This window comes from Rhinopithecus roxellana, chromosome 14, assembly GCF_007565055.1.
Source record: "Rhinopithecus roxellana isolate Shanxi Qingling chromosome 14, ASM756505v1, whole genome shotgun sequence".
Classification (NCBI taxonomy): Eukaryota; Metazoa; Chordata; class Mammalia; order Primates; family Cercopithecidae; genus Rhinopithecus; species Rhinopithecus roxellana.
The window spans coordinates 124,259,538-124,273,880 of record NC_044562.1 but is presented as its reverse complement, the minus strand read 5'-3'; the positions used below and the strand labels follow the sequence as shown (position 1 = coordinate 124,273,880).

General features: G+C 37.7%; 1 protein-coding gene and 1 pseudogene across 1 annotated transcript in view; both read right to left on the bottom strand.

Moving 5' to 3' along the window:
- The window catches only part of ZRANB3 (zinc finger RANBP2-type containing 3), a 319,849-nt gene that overhangs the window by 270,825 nt on the left and 34,681 nt on the right, over window positions 1-14,343 (bottom strand). The window lies entirely within an intron of this gene.
- Window positions 9,542-10,250, bottom strand: LOC104665508 (annotated as a pseudogene).

Below are 14,343 nucleotides of genomic sequence, written 5' to 3'. Positions count from 1 at the left end.
AGAATACCATAAACACCTCTATGCAAATAAACTAGAAAACCTAGAAGAAATGGATAATTTCCTGGACACTTACACTCAACCAAGACTAAATTAGGAAGAAGCTGAATCCTTAAATAGACCAATAGCAGGCTCTGAAATCGAGGTAATAATTAATAGCCTACCAACCAAAAAAAGTCCAGGACCAGACAGATTCACAGCCAAGTTCTACCAGAGGTACAAGGAGGAGCTGGTACCATTCCTTCTGAAACTATTCCAATCAATAGAAAAAGAGGGAATCCTCCCTAACTCATTTCATGAGGCCAACATCATCCTGATACCAAAGTCTGGCAGAGACACAACAAAAAAAGAGAATTTTAGACTGATATCCCTGATGAACACAGACGCAAAAATTCTCAATAAAATACTGGCAAACCAAATCCAGCCGCACATCAAAAAATTTATCCACCATGATCAAGTGGGCTTCATCCCTGGGATGCAAGTCTGGTTCAACATATGCAAATCAATAAACGTAATCCAGCATATAAACCAGAACCAAAGACAAAAACCACATGAGTATCTCAATAGATGCAGAAAAGGCCTTTGACAAAATTCAACAGCCCTGCATGCTAAAAACTCTCAATAAATTCGGTATTGATGGAACATACCTCAAAATAATAAGAGCTATTTATGACAAACCCACAGCCAATATCATACTGAATGGGCAAAAACTGGAAACATTCCCTTTGAAAACTGGCATAAGACAGGGATGCCCTCTCTCACCACTCCTATTCAACATAGTGTTGGAAGTTCTGGCTAGGGCAATCAGGCAAGAGAAAGAAATAAAGAGCATTCAGTGAGGAAAAGAAAAAGTCAAATTGTCCTTGTTTGCAGATGATATGATTGTATATTTAGAAAACCCCATAGTCTCAGCTCAAAATCTTCTTAAGCTGGTAAGTAACTTCAGCAAAGTCTCAGGATACAAAATCGATGTGCAAAAATCACAAGCATTCTTACACACCAGTAACAGACAAACAGATAGCCAAATCATGAATGAACTCCCATTCACAGTAGCTTCAAAGAGAATAAAATACCTAGGAATCTAACTTACAAGGGATGTAAAGGACCTCTTCAAGGAGAACTACAAACCACTGCTCAGTGAAATAAAAGAGGACACAAACAAATGGAAGAACATACCATGCTCATGGATAGGAAGAATCAATATTGTGAAAATGGCCATACTGCCTAAGGTAATTTATAGATTCAATGCCATCCTCATTAAGCTACCAATGACTTATTCACGAAATTGGAAAAAACTGCTTTAAAGTTCATATGGAACCAAAAAAGAGCCCACATTACCAAGACAGTCCTAAGCAAAAAGAACAAAGCTGGAGGCATCATGCTACCTGACTTCAAACTATACTACAAGGCTACAGTAACCAAAACAGCATGGTACTGGTACCAAAACAGAGATTTAGACCAATGGAACAGAACAGAGCCCTCAGAAATAATACCACATGTCTACAACCATCTGATCTTTGACAAACCTGACAAAAACAAGAAACGGGGAAAGGATTCCCTATTTAATAAATGGTGCTGGGAAAATTGGCTAGCCATAAATAGAAAGCTGAAACTGGATCCTTTCCTTACTCCTTAAAGGAAAATTAATTCAAGATGGATTAGAGATTTAAATGTTAGACCTAAAACCATAAAAACCCTAGAAGAAAACCGAGGTAATACCATTCAGGACACAGGCATAGGCAAGGACTTCACGTCTAAAACCCCAAAAGCAATGACAACAAAAGCCAAAATTGACAAATGGGATCTAATTAAACTAAAGAGCTTCTGCACAGCAAAAGAAACTACCATCAGAGTGAACAGGCAACCTACAGAATGGGAGAAAAGTTTTGCTATTTACTCATCTGACAAAGGGCTAATATCCATAATCTACAAAGAACTCAAACAAATTTACAAGAAAAAAACATACAACCCCATCAAAAAGTGGGCAAAGGATATGAACAGACACTTCTCAAAAGACGACATTCATACAGCCAACAGACACATGAAAAAATGCTCATCATCACTGGCCATCAGGGAAATGCAAATCAAAATCACAATAAGATACCATCTCACACCAGTTAGAATGGCAATCATTAAAAAATCAGGAAACAACAGGTGTTGGAGAGGATGTGGAGAAATAGGAACACTTTTACACTGTTGGTGGGACTGTAAACTAGTTCAACTATTGTGGAAAACGGTGTGGCGATTCCTCAAGGATCTAGAACTAGAAATACCATTTGACCCAGCCATCCCATTACTGGGTATATACCCAAAGGATTATAAACCATGCTGCTATGAAGACACATGCACACATATGTTTATTGTGGCACTATTCACAATAGCAAAGACTTGGAATCAACCCAAATGTCCATCAGTGACAGACTGGATTAAGAAAATGTGGCACATATACACCATGGAATACTATGCAGCCATAAAAAAGGATGAGTTCGTGTCCTTTGTAGGGACATAGATGAAGCTGGAAACCATCATTCTCAGCAAACTATCACAAGAACAGAAAACCAAACACCGCATGTTCTCCCTCATAGGTGGGAATTCAACAATTAGATCAGTTGGACACAGGAAGAGGAACATCACACACCGGAGCCTATTATGGGGAGGAGGGAGTGGAGAGGGATAGCATTAGGAGATATATCTAATGTAAATGACGAGTTAATGGGTGCAGCCCACCAACATGGCACATGTATACATACGTAACAAATCTGCACGTTATGCACATGTACCCTATAACTTGAAGTATAATAATAAAAAAATTTATCTATATATATAAAAATTAGCCAGGCGAGGTGGTGGGCACCTGTAAATCCCAGCTACTCACGAGGGAGAGGTGGGAGGATCACTTGAACCTGGGAGGCAGAGGTTGCAGTGAGCAAAGACGGCGCCACCGCACTCCAGCCTGGACAACAGAGTGAGACTGTCTCAAAAAAATAAAAATAAATTAAAAATTAATATACTTTAAAAACCCCAATAACTGAAGGATTATACCTAGAAAGAACACTTCAGGCTATACATCTCAGAGAAACAAAACCAAACAAACATAACATGACATAACATAACATAACATAACATAACAGCCAAACAGAGTTTCAAAGTAGGAGGAATAGCTGTGTTGCAAAGTCAAGAATCCCTTATTTGCAGCAACGCAGGATGATATGTCCACTGTCTATTGCTGGGGCCAGTCTGGGTGGAGGAGAAGAGAAGCAGGCAAGGCTCAACAACAAATGCTGAATGTAGGAAGTAGTCACATTAAGGCAGGGGAATGTATGAGAGACTTTGCCCTGCTAGCCATCTTTCTTTTGATTCAGAAAATACAGGCATACCTCCAAGATATTGTGAGTTCAGCCCAAAATGAGATAGATTATTACAATAATTATTATAGCAGTCACTATTTACAGTGTCTGCTCCCCTAGAAGCACTGTGCAGGGTGCTGTCATAAACATGGCATTTAATCTTTATAGCTGGTCACAATACTGTCAGACTGATACAGGCATACCTTGGAGATATTGCGGGTTTCATTCCAGATCACCTCAATAAAGCTAATGTCATAAAAAGGTGAGTCACACAGACTTGTTTCCCAGTGTATATTAAAGCTCTGTTTACACCATAATGTAGCCTATTAAGTATGCAATAGCATGTCTAAAACAATGTACATACCTTAGTTTTAAAACATTGCTAAAAAATGGCAATGAACATGTGATTGTTTAGAGAGTTGTAATCTTTTTGGATTACATTTCCTTCTTACATCTCCTCAGACGTGAATAAATAAATGACAAATAAGAAACATTCTTATTCAACTGTATACTAAAAATTTCATGTATTAATATATTTATCAATTATTAACCATGTATATTCACAAATACACATATCCAGTGATAAATATGGAGAGTGAAGGGTTTTACCTCAATGTTTGTTGATGGCTGCTGACTAATCGAGGTGGTGGTTGCTGAAGGGTGTGACAGCTGTGGCAATTGCTTGAAAATAAGGCAACAATGACTTATGCCACATCAATTAACTCTTTCTTTCATGAAAGATTTCTCAAAGCATGCATTGCTGTTTGAAAGCATTCTAGTAACAGTAGAAATTCTTTCAAAATTGAAATCAATACTCTCCAACCTGCTGATGTTTTATCAACTCGGTATACGTTTTATTCTACATCTTTTGTTGTCATTTCAACAATGCTCACAGCATCTTCACCAGGAGTAGATTCCATCTCAAGAAACCACTTTCTTTGCTCATCCATAAGAAGCAACTCCTCATCCATTCAAGTTTTAATGTGAAATTGCAACAATTCACATTACATCTTCAGGCTCCACTTCTAATTCTAATTCTCTTCCTATTTCCACATCTGCAGTTACTTTCTCCACTGAAGTCCTTTTTTTTTTTTCCCAATATAAGAGGAATCTTGCTCTGTTGAGCAGGTTAGAGTGCAGTGGTGTGATCTCAGTTCAATGTAACCTCTGCCTCCCGGGTTCAAGCTATCCTCCTGCCTCAGCCTTCTGAGTAGTTGGGATTACAGGTGGTTGCCATTATGCCTGGCTAATTTTTGTATTTTTAGTAGAGATGGGGTTTTGCCATGTTGACCAGACTGGTCTCAAAACTCCTGACCTCAGGTGATCCACCCGCTTGGCCTCCCAAAGTACTGGGATTATAGGCAAACCACTGCACCCAGCCCCCTCTACTGAAGTCTTGAACCCCTCCAAGTAATCCATGAGGATTGGAATCAACTTCTTGCAAATTCCTATTGATTTGACATTTTAATCTCCTCCTATGAATCATGAATGTCCTTAATGGCATCTAGAATAATCCTTTCCGGAAGGTTTTCAATTTACTCTGTCCAGTTGCATCAGAGGAATAATTATCTTTGGCAACTACAGTCTTACAAAATGTATTTCTTAAATATTAAGACCTAAAAGTCAAAATTACTCCCTGATACATGGGCTATAGAATGGATGCTGTGTTACCAGGCACGAAAACAACATTCATCTTGTACGTCTGCAATAGGGCTCTTGGGTGACCAGGTCCATTGTCAATGAGTTATAATATTTTGAAAGAAATATTTTTTCTGAGTAGTAGGTCTCAATGGTAGGCTTAAAATATTCAGTAAACCACGCTACAAAGAGATGTACTGTCATCTAGGCTTTGTTGTTCTATTTATAGAATACAGGCAGAGTAGATTTAGGATAAATCTGAAGTGCCCTAGGATATTCAGCTGGTCAATGAGCACTGGCTTCACCTTAATGTCACCAGCTGCATTAGTCCCTAACAAGAAAACCTATCTTTTAAAGCTTTTAAGCCAGGCATTGACTTCTCTCTAACTAGGAAAGTTTTAGATCTTCATCCTATAGAAGTCTGTTTCATCTACATTCAAAATCTGTTATTTAGTGTAGTCACTTTCATCAATGATCTTAGCTAGATCTGAGTAACCTGCTGCAGCTTCTACATCAGCACCTGCTGCTTCACCTTGCACATTTATGTTATGAAGATGGCATTTTTCCTTAATCTTCATGAACCAACCTCTTTAGCTTCAAATTTTTCTTCTGCAGGTTTCTCACCTCTCAGCCTTCATAAAACTGAAAAGAGTTAGGGCCTTGCTCTGGATTAGGCTTTGGTATAAGGCAATGTTGTGACTGGTTTGATATTCTATACACACCACTGAAACTTTTCCACATCTGCAATAAGGCTGTTTCGCTTTCTTATCTCTCATTTATTTATTGGAGGAGCACATTTCATTTCCCTCAAGAACTTTTCCTTTGCAATCCACAACTTGGGCTAACTGGCACAGGAGGCCTAGCTTTTAGCCTATATCCACTTCGACCTGCCTTCCTCAATAAGCATGATCATTTCTAGCTTTTGATTTAAAGTGAGAGATGTATGATCCTTCCTTCTACTTGAACACTTACAGCCCACTGTAGGGTTATTAACTGAGCTAATTTCAATATTGTTTTGTCTTAGGGAATATAGAGGCCTATGGAGAGGAAAAGACAGAGGAAGAGCAAGTCAGTGGAGCAGTTAGAACACACACAATATTTATCCATTAGGTTCACCATCTTATATGAATTGGTATCATTCATGGTACCCCAAAACAATTATAATAGTAAACTCAAAGATCACTAATTACTGATCACCATAACAGATAATGAAATGTTTTGAAATTTTGAGAATTACCAAAATGCAACACACAGACACAAACCTAACACATGCTGTTGGAAAAATGGTTCCAAAAGATGTGCTCAATGCAGGAATACCACAAACCTTCAACCTGTAAAAACCACAATATATGCAAAGCACAATAAAGCAAATCATAATGAAACAAAGTATGCTATATAATCAAATATAGTATGCTGTATATACAGTATACTGTATATACTGTATAGCATATATATTTGATTATACTATATAGTATACTATATTTGATTACACTATATAGCACAATTTGTAAAAACCACAATATATGCAAAGCACAATTTGTAAAAACCACAATATATGCAAAGCACAATTTGTAAAAAACACAATATATACAAAGCACAATAAAGCAAATCATAATAAAACAAAGTACGCTATATAATCAAATACAGCATATTATATTTGATTATACTATATAGCATATATATTTGATTATCCTATATAGCATAATAAAACAAAGTATGCTATATAATCAAAAGAAATCGATTACATACAAAAATAGTGTCATAGCAAAAGAAATCAATTACATACAAAAACAGTGTCATAAGGAGAACAGGTGTTAGTCTATAACATTGCTCTAGCCCTCCAAGATGACTTTTGCAAACAGTATGTGCAGGAAAAAATATTCCTCATTGTATGGTGAGCAGTCATTCTTAAAAAAGGAATTCTACAAATAAAATAAAGGAAAGAAAAAGAAAAATCAACTGGAAACACACAAGAAAAAGTTATGAAGCAGATGAAAATTATAGTCAAATATATTGCCACAAATATAAACTTAAAGAAGCAATCACCTCTATAACACAGAAAACATAAAGAGGAGATGCAGGAGCTCAGGGGCGCTATAGTCAAAAACATGAAGAAATAAGATGTGAATTTACAGGTCAGAGAAATAATAAAATACATAAATAAACAAACAAAACTGAAATGAAGGTCAAATGGAAGCAGAAGACAGAACAGGTGCTACTAAAATAGGAAAGTACACACAGAATAGGATTGAAAAGGAAATTTTCAAAAAGAATTTAAACAAAAAAAAGGGGGGTTATGGAGAAAAAAAAATTAAGAATGGAAATGAGAAAAAAACCAGTGATATAAATAGGCCAAGACAAATTAACAAATACAAGCATATTTGAAGTCTTCAAAGAAGCAAGCCAAAATGAAAAAAGTAAACAACTGTTCTCAATGTAATAGTTTCCAGAAATAGAAGAAAAATGTAAACTAGAAAATAAAATAATATGGCACATCCAAGAAAAAGAGAAACATAAAGGTCAATCCCAAGACATATTCTAGTACTGGACTGCAAAAAATGGGTAGTGAGGTAAAAAACTCATCACTTCCAAGTAGAAAAAAATTCAGCGAGCCCTCAGACTAGTCTATAGCAAACAGTGAGCACTGCCTACAAAAGGAAATAAAGTGGGTCTGAGGAATTTCTTACCTAACAGATGTGTAATTATAAAGTGAGTGAAAGGATATTTTTAGAATATAAGAGAGAAAATATTTGCAAAATGTCTATCTGATGAGAAATTAATAGGCAGAATATCTAAGAAACTTATAGCAAAAAAAAAAATATTCCAATGAAAAAATGGACAAAAGATCTAAACAGACAATTCTCAAGGAAGATATATAAACTGCCAACAGGTATACAAAAATGTTACACATCACTAATCATCAGAGAAAAGCAAATTAAAACCACAGTGAGATATCATCTCACCGCAGTTAAAATTGCTTTTATCAAAAAAATTGAGAATAAGGGATGTTGGTAAAAATGTACAGAAAGGGGAATCCTTGCACTCTGTTGGTAGGAATATAAATCAGTACAGCTGCTATGGAAACCAATATGGAGGTTCCTCAAGAAACTAAAAATAGAAATACCACTGATCCAGCAACTCCACTACTGGGTATATATCCAAAAGAAAAGAAATCAAGAGGTATCTGCACTCTTATGCTTACTGTAGCAATGTTCTCAATAGCCAAAATGTGTAATCAACTTAAATGCCCATGAGTAGATAAATGGAAAAAGAAAATGTGATATATATATATACACACACACAATGTATATTATTCAGCCACAAACAAGAATAAAATCCTCTCATCTGCAGCAACATGGATGGAACTGGAGGTCATGATGCTAAGTGAAATAAGCCAAGCACAGAAAGACAAATATCACATGTTCGTACTCATATGTGGGAGCTCAAAAACCGAATCTCACAAAGGTACAGAGTACCTTAGTGGCTACTAGTGGTTGGGAAGGGTAGTGGGGAGGGGAGGATGAAGAGATTGATTAATGGGTACAAATATACAGTTAGATAGAAGAAATAAGACCTAACGTTTGGTAGATCAGTAGGGTGACTATAGTTAGTATTAATCTATTGTACATTTCAAAATAGCTAGAAGAGAAAAATTTGAATGTTCCTAACATAAAGAAAAAATAAATATTTAAGGTGATGGATATCCCAATTACCCCAATTTGAACTTTCCACATTATATGAATCTATCAAATTATCACATGTATTCCAAAAATATATAAATCTCTTACGTTATCAAAAAAGAAGGAAACAAAAAGAAAATATATAAATAAAGTACAAGAAATTAGGGAATAGACTTCACATTACTTCTTTTGTTTGAGATAGAATCTCACTCTGTTGCCCAGGCTGGAGTACAGTGGTGCGATCTCGGCTCACTGCAACCTCTGCCTCCCAGGTTCAAGCAATTCTCTCCTGCCTCAGCCTCTTGAGTAGCTGGGACTACAGGCACACACCACCACGCTGACCAATTTTTTGTATGTTTAGTAGAGACGGGGTCTTACCATGTTAGCCAGGCTGGTCTTGAACTCCTGATCTCAGGTGATCCACCTGCCTTGGCCTCCCAAAGTACTGGGATTACAGGAGTTGGCCACCACACCTGGCCTCACATTACTTCTTATTTACTTATTTAGGTATTTATTCATTCATTCATTCATTCAAGACAGGGTCTCCTTATGTTGCCCAGGCAAGTCTTGAATTCCTGGGCTCAAGTGACTCTCCTGCCTCAGCCTCCCAAAATGATGGAATTATAGGCATGAGTCACTGTTAACAGACCCAGGTCTTTTTAAAAAACTTTGATAACTTCAACCAAAGGACACTGTGCAGAAACAGAAGGGACCGAGGGAAACAATGAAAATACTTAACTATTTAAATAATCTGGTTTACAGATGACAATGTAAGTTATAAATAATCACAACACAGAAATTGAAGGTAAAGAGGAAACAAAGGCAAAGTTTAAAGTTGGTAAAGAAAATTAGGTATTTCTTTTTTTTTCTTTTGCAGAAAAAGGCTTGTTTTATTTTAATGGCTGATCTATGTAATCACGGAGGCCAGTATGTACAGACAAAGGGGGAGCTTTTATTTCTTGGTCTCTTCCTCCTTGGACAAAGTCTTGATGATCTCTTCCTTCTTGGCCTGGAGGCGCTCTTCAGGCGCTTGCGTGCTTCCTTGGTCTTAGACCTGCGGGCCTCAGCCTGGTCAGCCAGGAGCTTCTTGCCGGCCTTGTCTGCCTTTAGCTTGTGGATGTGTTCCATGAGCATACGCTTGTTTTTGAACACATTCCCCTTCACCTTCAGGTACAGGCTGTGATACATGGGGCGATCAATCTTCTCAGACTCACGGTATCTTCAGGTATCTTCACAGAATCCTCATTTTCCTCATCCACGTGACCTTCTCTGGCATTCCGGCATTGGCTGTACCCTTCCGCTTACCTATGCCCATGTGCCTGCCCTTCCGGCGGGCCAAGGTATTTTTCGCGCATCGCATTGGGGAATGGACAGTCACAGCCCATCTTTGATCAGCTTTCGGATCTGCTGACGGGAGTTGGCACTGGCGATTTTATTGGTCTCATTAGGGTCTAACCAGACCTTCTTCTTGCCACAGCGGAGGACACTAGAGGCAAGCCTCTTCAGAAGCCTGAACATACTCATGGCTGCGGCCGCAGCAGCGAAAGGAAAGCGTACTTTTTTTTTACTTAATTTATTTTTTTTGAGACAGAGTCTTGCTCTATCACCCAGGCTGGAACGCAGTGGCACGATCTTGGCTCACTGCAAATTCCACCTCCTAGGTTCATGCGATTCTCCTGCCTCAGCCTCCCGAGTAGCTGGGATTACAGTAACGTGCCACCACGCCCGGCTAACTTTTTTTTTTTTTTTTTTTTTTTTTTTTTTTTGAGACATAGTCTTGCTCTGTCGCCCAGGTTGGAATGCAGTGGCGCAATCTCCGCTCACTGCAACCTCCACCTCCCTGGTTCAAGCAATTCCCCTGCCTCAGCAGCCCGAGTAGCTGGGATTACAGGTGCAGGCCACCAGGCCCGGCTAATTTTTTTTTGTATTTTTAGAGATGGGGTTTCACTGTGTTAGCCAGGATGGTCTCGATCTCCTGACCTCGTGATCCGCCCACCTCGGCCTCCCAAAGTGCTAGGATTACAGGCATGAGCCACCAACGCCCAGCCATGTAAGTAATTTTATAAATGAAAAGTGCAAGTATTATTAAAGATATAAAGGTGAACATCAAAAAAATAATTTAACCAATCGATATCATGTGCTCAGAAAGGACAGAGAGGGAGAAAAGGGCAATATACCAATGTCATTGCATATAACTGGGAATAAGAAAACAACAAGCAATAAAATAGAGAACCAAGTATATCACACAAAACATTAGTTATAAAGATAACCAATGGATTCCAAACCAAACCTTTAAATTACTAATGGTGTATACTAAACGAAAACAGGAAAACATGGATTATATAATGACATATTTAATGGATCATAGAGTGATCATATAAAAACATATTTTTAGGCAACAGAAACCATAGCAAATACTATGATAATTGCATAAAGACTACATATAACTCTAATATCAATGAATGAAAGTGAGTTTAACACTGTTACTTAAGAGCAAAGACAAACTGAGTAACAAAGTGAAACCTAACCTTGTAACATAAAAATTCATCTAAAGGTTTCAAAAATGTTGAAAATAAGAAGATGGTTAAAGGCATGCTAGGAAAGCATGGACAGAATGAAACAGTTGTTGGGATACTAATTAGAGATCACATTCAGAGGACGAAAGGAAAGAATTAAGTGATTTTTAATATAAGGATATTTTATTATGATAAAGAGTGTAATCCAGAATGAATGAAGATTTAACTGTAAGGTTTCTGTTCCCAGTACTATGGTGGTTTAGATATTCTAAAAACCTGGGCGACAGAGCGAGACTCCGTCTCAAAAAAAAAAAAAAAAGAAAAAGAAAAAGAAAAAGTAAAACTATAAAGCTTCCCGAAGAAAACACAAGATGATTTTGTAATCCTGAGGTATGAAATGGCTTGTTTGAATATAGAAAGCACTAACTATAAAAGGAAAAGTTGATGAAGTTAATTTTTTTAAGTTAAAATTTTCTGTTCATTAGACTACCATACGAGAAGGAAAATCAAAAGGAGGCTGCAGACTAGGGAAAATATTCACAAGATATATATCTGGCAAAAGTCTTATATCTCGAATATGAAAAGAACTTCCAATAAATAATAAAAACGCAACCCTATTAAAACAAGGGCAAAACATTACAACACTTTACAATATATCTGGTAAGTACAGGGAAACATGTTCAACATCATTAAGAAAGTACAAAGTAGGCCGGGCGCGGTGGCTCAAGCCTGTAATCCCAGCACTTTGGGAGGCCGAGACAGGCGGATCACGAGGTCAGGAGATCGAGACCATCCTGGCTAACATGGTGAAACCCCGTCTCTACTAAAAATACAAAAACTAGCCAGGCGAGGTGGCGGGTGCCTGTAGACCCAGCTACTCGGGAGGCTGAGGCAGGAGAATGGCCTAAACCCGGGAGGCGGAGCTTGCAGTGAGCTGAGATCCGGCCACTGCACTCCAGTCCGGGGGACAGAGCGAGACTCCGCCTCAAAAAAAAAAAAAAAAAAAAAGTACAAAGTGAAACATAATAAGCTACCTCTCGAATAGCCATTCATTTTGAATGCCTAAAATAAAAAAGGCTAACAATATCAAATGTTGACAGAGATGTGGATCATCTAGAACTCTCATATATTGTTGATTCATGGGAAAAAGTTGGGCAGTTTTTAAATAAAGTTAAAGCAGACTCCTCTAGCAAAAGCATTGAAAACATGTCCACAGATGGACTCTAAGAATGTTAAGACCATCATTATTCGTAAGAGCCCTACACCAGAGCCAACCCAAATGTCCATCACCAAGTAAATGAACAAAATAATTGTGACATATTCAGAGGTAAAACAACATAGATGAAATCGCTAAAACATTATGTTGAGTGAGAGAAGATCCACATAAACTGCATGATTCTGTTTGTAGCATGTTCCAAAACAGAGAAAACTAAGATATGATACAGTAAGAAATTCATGAGTCCATCTAAATCTAGTTACTGTTTGTTTTCTTTTGCCACTGGATCTCTGATGAATGGATGGACAGAAATAGGAAGGAGGGAAGGAATGAAGGAAGGAGGGAGGGAGGGAGGGACAGAGGGAGGGAGGGACAGTTGGAGGGAGGGAAGGAGGGCCTGGCGCGGTGGCTCACGCCTGTAATGTGGATAATGGCATGAACCCGGGAGGCGGAGCTTGCCGAGATCATGCCACTGCACTCCAGCCTGGGCGACAGAGCAAGACTCCATCGCAAAAAAAAAAAAAAAAAAAAAGGAAGGAAGAAAGAAAGGAAAATAAAGGAAAGAAAGGAAGGAAAGGAGAGAGGAGAGGGGCAGATGGGGGGCTCTTCTTTATAATAAAATGCCAATTAATAAGTCATTTTACAGCCATCATGACAAAATTTGATTTGAACAGGAACCACCTATGTATGCTAAATCCGAGAGAGGGAAAATCAGAGAAGGAGCAGCATATTTGCATGGTCACAATATCTCATGTTAATTGTTACATACTAAACAACGGTGAGAAGAAAAAACAGTTAACTATACAGTGAAACCAGACCAAACTTTGGCCAGGAACTTGGCCTTGGGGCTAAGGGACTCAAAATAATACCCTGAGAAGCATATGACCTCAATCTCACTATGTACTGATGCAGGAAAGATTGCATAATCTAAATCTCATTGTGATGAAACATAAAAATAAGTTGAGGCCAGTGTCATGAAAGGGTAAGGAACTGTCCCACGTTAAAGGAAACAAAAAGATATCATTAAATACAATAAGTGATCCTGGATTAGATCTTCACACTGAACAAAAAACATGCTATAAAGGATAGTATAGGGACAACTGACAAAATATAAGTATATTAAAGTATTGTATAATAGTTAAATTCCAGCCACGTGCAATGGCTCATGCCTGTAATTCTAGCACTCTGGGAGGCCAAAGCAGGAAGATCACATGGGGCCAGGAGTTCAATATCAGCCTGCGCAACATAGCAGAACTCTGTCTACAAAAAAAGACATTGTGCACAGTGGTGTGCACCTGTAATACTAGTAGTTTGGGAGGCTGAGGTGAGAGGATCACTTGGGTCCAGGAATACAAGGTTACAGTGGGCAATGATTGTGCCATTGCACTCCAGCCTACGTGACAGAGTAAGATTGTGTTTCTAAAAAAACAAAACTAAGAATAAAAAATAAATAAAAAGTTAAATTCTTAAATGTGGTAACTGTGCTGTGTCTATGTAAGAGAATGTCTTTATTTAAAAAAAATACATACTATACTATAGCATATTATTATTATTTTTAAAGCAAGTTTATTAGGAAAGTAAAGGAATAAAAGAATGGCTACTCCACAGGCAGAGCAGCCAGTATTGCAAATTAAAGGAGCATGATGAATGCAAGCATAGGTGTATATACATGTATGTGTGTGTGTGTAGACTGAGAGAATAATAAAGCAAATGTGGCAAAATGTTAAAAATTTGTGACTCTAAGTAAAACATACATAAAAGTTATTCTATATTTTTGTGGCTTTTCTGTACATTTGAAATTACTTCAAAAAGTTGAAAAAATAGAGCACCAAGTAACTATAAAAAATATACTTTAGTGACAGAAGTCAGATCAGTGATTTTAATGTAGGAGGATGGGATTGTTTAGAAAGAGGCCTACTCTGGATGATGGTAATGTTTTATATCTTGAC